The 6893-nt window shown below is 36.9% G+C and overlaps 1 protein-coding gene and 3 non-coding genes across 8 annotated transcripts in view; 3 read left to right on the forward strand and 1 right to left on the reverse strand.

Moving 5' to 3' along the window:
- Window positions 1–1059: 1059 nt before the first annotated feature.
- On the forward strand, window positions 1060–1250 carry LOC116706881 (U2 spliceosomal RNA). The gene has a single exon (XR_004336356.1). It is a non-coding gene; the product is annotated as a U2 spliceosomal RNA (small nuclear RNA).
- Window positions 1251–5037: 3787 nt separating this feature from the next.
- LOC116706865 (U1 spliceosomal RNA) lies at window positions 5038–5201 on the forward strand. Its single transcript, XR_004336341.1, has one exon. It is a non-coding gene; the product is annotated as a U1 spliceosomal RNA (small nuclear RNA).
- A 729-nt stretch (window positions 5202–5930) lies between these two features.
- gtf2h5 (general transcription factor IIH, polypeptide 5) overlaps window positions 5931–6893 on the reverse strand; it is a 2724-nt gene continuing 1761 nt past the window's right edge. For all 5 annotated transcript variants that reach the window (XR_004336052.1, XR_004336056.1, XR_004336055.1 and 2 more), the window contains exon 4: window positions 5931–6319. The gene's annotated coding sequence lies outside the window, so the exon portion shown is untranslated. The remainder of the gene's footprint in view (window positions 6320–6893) is intronic.
- On the forward strand, window positions 6554–6744 carry LOC116706882 (U2 spliceosomal RNA). Its single transcript, XR_004336357.1, has one exon. It is a non-coding gene; the product is annotated as a U2 spliceosomal RNA (small nuclear RNA).

Raw genomic sequence — 6893 nt, forward strand, 5'->3', positions numbered from 1 at the left:
TAGCTAACCCCGAAGGAAGCGCCTTGCAAAGTGGCAGAACTGTCTAAGTGAACTTGGACCAGGTAATTACGGTATAGTTACGTAATTACTTCTAACATTACCCTTTATCTTATGCTATTGCGACTAACTAACGCTAAATATTAACATTAGAAAACTTTCTTTGCATTAGCGTTAACAAGGTTGTCCTGAAATAACGTCAGTTAGTGCTTTTTAATTGTGCAGTTTTCACATTCATATGGCATTCATGTTGAAGTTCGCGTTTAAAGTCCAAATTAATCGGTTGTAATTTGCGTAGTTTAGCGTCACATATCTCGTAATGTAAACTAGTTTTAAGTCCACGTTTAATTTATTAATGAATACCATCAGCTGCCAAATTGAGACTTCGATTGCTGACGGTACAACTTTTATTTCGACAGAAAAACCGGAAGTTGAAACGGTTCTGTTGCTAGCTTGATACACTATCTAGCTATGTCTGTTGTCCACATATCGATGGTTTTATTGTAACCTTTCTAAAATTGTGATATTTTGGTGGCTTTTACACATCTACTTGAGTACAAGTGGCGTAACTACTTATGAGCTGCAGAAGTTTTAGACTGAGCGGTTTCCGTCACCAGAGGGAGACAAAGCTTAATATATCTTTGTGAAAGGGATAACGTAAGCTCTGGAAGGTAAACTTCTGTATTATATTCTCTGCGATTCACACATACGATCCTGGAATTAGACATAATTATAATAAATACCAATTGTATGTTTAACTGAATACACAAACAAGTCTGACTCCATTAAAGCTATAAAGATGATTTTATGGTATTCTTTCGTAGTGATAGCTTATTGGGGAGGAGCACGTCACGTGACCAGAAATCGCTTTAACCCGCATTCACTACAATAACGTTTCGTAACAGAAGTCTGCGATGCAATATGTATTTTGTTTTATGTGCTGCCGATTAGTCATTGTTTGCAATTTGTTATTAAGGTTTTGAAAATATTGACATCATGTCGAACCGTGAGTGAGAGTAACCTTGCGGCGAATCACTCCTTTACAGCCGACCCATTCACGGTATCGCTTCTCGGCCTTTTGGCTAAGATCAAGTGTAGTATCTGTTCTTATCAGTTTAATATCTGATACGTCCCCTACCCGGGGACCATATATTAAATTGATTTTTGGAACTGGGAGATGGAATAGGGGCTTGCTCCGTCCACTCCACGCATCGACCTGGTATTGCAGTATCTCCAGGAACGGTGCACCCCCTCTAAATGTTCAATATTAAGATATGGATGTAGAAAACTTAAGTAGTTGAAAACTATATCAGTATCATAAGTAGTTAACAGTTTATTCCCAATTAGCGTTTATTATTCGAGGAGAAGCTGTCGCGTCATTTGAAGAGTGTAAACAGGCATATAATATGAAACATTATATTGCAAATGATCTCAACCATCTCTGATAGTAATTTGTAGTTTGGGAATAATGGAAAAAAGATGTGATCCTTTTACAGCCTGTCAATATAAATTATATTTTCTGATAAGTAGGCTTATGATATAGCATAACTGTATTTTGCTTTTGAGTAAGGCAAATGTTTGTAATAAATCCTTTAGTAATAATTGCGTAATTAGGAGAATGATGTAAAGGGGAGTTTATTTGTGTAATCAGGAACAATAATTTCTCAACTGTGTTACGGCTTTCGGCAATAGTATGTTCATTTTCAGGACCGCATTTCAATGAACCTAGTTTTACGTTTTAAAGGTTGATTCCACCCAAATTCTACTTTCTGTCCAATTACTTAGAATTTTAAAGGTTTAATTCACCCAAATTTTACTTTTGTTCAAGTACTTATAGTTTTAAAGTGTTTTTTTTTTAACTGAAAAACTAATTTTTGTCAAAGTACTTGTAGTTTTAAAAGGGGTTTTACAACCAGACACTTCTTTGTTGTCATGCAAAATTCAACTTGGTTGCTAAGAATTGCATGTTGGAGAATTTGGGTAATTAGCATAATTAGTTCATTAACAGATAAAATAAGGATTGATTTTATTAATTTAAATTTATTTATAAATGATAACAAACAATAAGAATAGATTAAACGGATTCCACAACTACCTCCCAACCCCCAAAAAAGAGAAGAAGAAAAAAAGAGCAAACAAGTCAAAGTTTCAAATATGGGCCCTATGAAATCTGTCAAATTCCATTTTTCTGATTTATTTTTAGCCCTTTCAGATTTTTCAGTTTTGCTCTTCTTTTCACTTCTAAGCAGTGTCCTTCTAAAAACTCGGTGACACAAACTCACAATTCAGCTAATATGCTGTATTTAACGTTATTGCAACGTTAGCCGGCAGACACGGGTCGCAACAACGAGCTTTTATTATCTTTTCAAGTTTAATGTGTTGGCTTTGATCAATTATTATAGTCATTAAATCAACAAATAATTTAATACACAAATAGATAAATAAACAAATAGCCGCTATCATTTAGCAGTATATAACTGTTACAGTATATCTGTTAAAAGATGGTTGTAACGTTAGTGCCTTTAAGACTATCAAAGTTAACGTTAGGTCAGGCGGTCAGCCATTTAAGTAGTTTGCGCAGTCGCGAAAAGCTAGAGGACGAGACATGCGGTCCTAGGATTGCGTTCCTGGTAGTGCAGCCTCCGTAGCCTACTGCAACTTTATGCTACTTACTTTCTTTCTTTAACTGTCTATGCTTGCTACCAGTGTGTGCGGACGGCAGTGTGTCCCAGCTACTGACAGATAGAGCCATGTTGGCAATTAACGTTACGGCTTGCTACAAGTAAATACCATGGCATTTTATCAGCCGTGGAGAGTATCTATGGTAACTCTGCCTGTTAAACGCTGGTCTTTTGCTGTTAACATTTACTGTTCAATATGTGGCAGTTTTACAAACAAGAAAGTGAGCAGATGGACACGTTTTGCGTCTAGCGTCTCACGTTCACCTCAGTAAGCTAGCAAGAGTACACAACGGAAAACGTCCCTGTTGGCTGCTTCAAAATAAAAGCACTTCCTGTGAGGATTTGCAGTAAAACTAAATTACTGTTAAATACGGTTGTGTACCTTTTCAGATATCAGCTGTAAATCCATTACTATAAATAATGTAAACAGTGAGTTTTAATCACACTATAATTGACAATTTCCTATAGACTACCTTTAGTTTTAAACTAAACAACATGAATTTCTTATTCAAGTGCTTTAAACAAACATTTTGCCGTACAATGCCGCACTTCAATACAACTGTAAGGTAGTTTTAATTAATGAGTATTTTGTTTTTCTCCTACTTGCCTATTGTATGTTTTATTTATCTTTTTATAGCTTTTGTTACTTTGCATATTCATATATATTTTACAAAATATTATGAATGATCTATGATGTATTAAAGTAGATAAAGAGGAGACTTTATTGATCCGGTGGTGAAATTCACAAGCTAGCTGCTAAGTCAAACTTCTGCTGTTATTTTGGTGAAAGTAACTCAAAAGGAATGCAAAAGTGCAAAAAAACGCATTACACTTCAGAGACTGTAACATTACTCTGAAATGACAGTAACAAGTAATCTATATTGTATTACATTTTGGAAGTAACTTGCCCAACACTGCTTGTTACTACTTATTTGACAAAATCCTATGACGTTATTAGTCATAACGTAATGCCCTTTTCCCAAAACTTCCTGGATTATTTATACATGCTCCAAAGCTTCAGCACACCACGTAACATTACTAGTGATAACATGCATTTTACATTTTTTTACTGGCATAAGTCCATGCAGATTAGCAACTGCAGTGTCTATAGTCCTTAATTTGAGAATGCATATGGCTGATGGTGTGGGTGTGAGTGTTTCTCTGATGAGCAGGTGCCACCTTGTACGGCAGCCTCAGCTAGTGTAAGAAATGCATGAATGGTTCTTGAACTATGTAAAAGTGCTTTGAGTAGTCGTTAAGACTAGAAAAGCGCTATATAAGAACAGTACATTTACATTTTGAAATGTGCTGAGTTCACTGTCCTTTCCATGTGTAAGAAACACTACAAAACATCAATTTATCCTTAAATCCTCACACTGATAGTTTGGATTGAATCTGTTGTTAGGCGTAATTGCCTTAGTTGTGCTCATTCCCCAAAAGTTTAGTTTACTGGGGTTTCACAGCCTGAGAGCACCGTGTGTGTGTGTGTGTGTGTGTGTGTGTGTGTGTGTGTGTGTGTGTGTGTGTGTGTGTGTGTGTGGTATTTATTTTATTTATTTATTTTATTATTTATTTATTTATTTATTTATTTATTTATTTCAGTTATCTCAATTGTTTTCCTTTGCTGTTATCCAAACACAGGGAAGCTTACAGTGCTTATAGATATTCAATCCGTTGCCTAAAACTAGACTGCTTAAACTAATGCAGTCTAGTACAACAGTCCTACAATAAATCCTTCCTTCCGGAAGATTATCATGTTAATTTTTTGTGGAATTTGAGGTGTTTATTCAACTGCATGATCATTTCAGAGGCTGCAGTTGGTGTTGCTGTTTAACCAGATTGATTTGCGTTTGTATTTGCAAAACAACCAGGGTTGTTCTCACTCCAGACCAATAGGTGTCAGTAGCAGGAATGTCCGTAGCCTACCAAAAGTAAACAAAGACACCGGAAGTAGTTGTAATGTGAGAAACAAAAGTGTGATTTGTGTGTTTTTATTCTTTGCCACAAATGTCAAATGTGGATTCACACACTTGTGATTGCAGATTTATTTAGCTTTGTCTCCATTGAACATGCTCTTGGAGTGTTACTCATTTGTGGGAGGTAAAATAGAAATAACTGGTGAGCTTAGGTTGGCTTTTGATATGGAAATACAACATTGCATGATGGGAAATATAACCATTACATAGCAAGTAACCTGTAAGTAATCTTTGTCAGCCTTAGAACAGAAGTGTTTTTTCTATATTAAACTCCTGTAGATTATCAGACCCTTTGGAGAGTCTGATGTGGTTGTTTTTGGATGGTCAGCTCCATCAGTCAGCATGGTCTGTGTGTGAAACACTCGCCTGCCTCTGTACAACTCATACTTACCTGGCAGGGGAGACACCATGATCAAGAAGGTGGTTCACCCTGGGCGAGGCTTAGCCATTGCACTCCGGCCGAGCTGACCTCAGCGAATTCCCCAAATGTGGGAATCTCGACTGCATAATTTCTGGTAGTGGGGGACTGCGTTCGCGCTCTCCCCTGATAACATGTGAAATGAAAATACCAATGAATATAATCAGTTACATATCTGCTAGGGAGTGGTTTTTGTTCCAAGTCCCCAGTTGGCTTCTTATTTAGGCTTTGTCTTTAGGTTTGTTTAAGTGTTACCTATACATTTTCTGCTCTAGTTTTACTAACGTTTTGGACACATGTACGGTAACAATAATGGGCCAGAATGATGTGAAATTGCATTTTCTTTATTGAAAAACATATAATAATAATAATAAAAAAAAAGTAAAAAAACAACAACAAAACACATTGGGCCTGGGAAGAAAACTGATATCTTTATGAGGATAACTATGGACATAGATATAAAATCCTTGTTTCTGTTGTCATTTTTTAATTTCTCTCTTATCTTTTGTACCAGGATCCTGTAAATCGTGTAATAAAAGAGAAAACATGTATTTAAAAAATCGTATATTGTTTTGTAACCTGTTGGCCTCAGTAAAGATAAAAAAAAAAGAGAAACATTTTCTTGAGGGAGGACCCTTTAACCCCCCACCAAATACATGCACCTAAGTCTTTCCCAAACCTAGGGAAAACACGGATTTTACCCTCACACATATTTAGTTTAAGTTCATTTAGATTTTGCTTAATTGAATTCAGATTCAGTGAATCATGCTGCAATAAACAATAAATATGAAATCCCAGTCACCACGGCTCTCAGTTGTGAATAGAACAGCCACGTAAACTATAAGTCAGTGAAGAAGAGAAGAATCAGACGGTTCACTTTATTTTGCTAATGAAACATGTTTGAAATAATCTGAAGGTTGACAATTTGCTGAAAAAAATCAGCGAAGGAATGCATTGTGTTTTACGAGATACGAGTCCGTTCTGGCTCAAATATTCAGTATAGGGTTGAATCATGCAGTCAGCTCCATTCTACACTAGAGGCTACCAAAGCTCTTAAGTTGTTGTGTGGCCTAGTTTTTCGCCAGACCGTACAAACACATTCTATTCTCCCACAGAGAACTCAGTTCGGATGTCTCATTTGCATGTTTAACATTTGCAAACGTTTCCGACATTTCTTCTCGGTCTTTTTATGCTGCAACGTTGTTTGGCTGCAAGTTAGATCCATGTTTCTGGTGATTTACATTGTCGTTGGACCAGAGCATGCCACGTGACCAGGACGACTCCCACGCGCATCTTTATGAATCCCCCGTTTATAACTTTACTTATTTTGTGCGTTTTGCGTGGTATTTAACTGGCAACATGCTTATTGAGCTTGTTGTCGGTTTTACTGAGTGTCCCTTAAACACATCATTCACTGCCAGACCTCTCAGTGAGAGGAACCGCGCGGCGAATCACTCCTTTACAGCCGACTCATTCACGGTATCGCTTCTCGGCCTTTTGGCTAAGATCAAGTGTAGTATCTGTTCTTATCTGTTTAATATCTGATACGTCCCTTACCCGGGGACCATATATTAAATTGATTTTTGGAACTGGGAGATGGAATAGGGGCTTGCTCCGTCCACTCCACGCATCGACCTGGTATTGCAGTATCTCCAGGAACGGTGCACCCCCCTCTCAGTGTTAAATATTAAAGGAGGATAGAAATTGTTTGAATGCGGTATAAAGCTTAGTATAGTATTGAAAGTTTCCAACAAATTGTTCCTTGACAGCGTCTATTATTTCCGAGTTATTTATAAAGTGTAAACAGGCATACAGCATGAA

Source organism: Etheostoma spectabile, chromosome 18, assembly GCF_008692095.1.
Source record: "Etheostoma spectabile isolate EspeVRDwgs_2016 chromosome 18, UIUC_Espe_1.0, whole genome shotgun sequence".
Taxonomy (NCBI): Eukaryota; Metazoa; Chordata; class Actinopteri; order Perciformes; family Percidae; genus Etheostoma; species Etheostoma spectabile.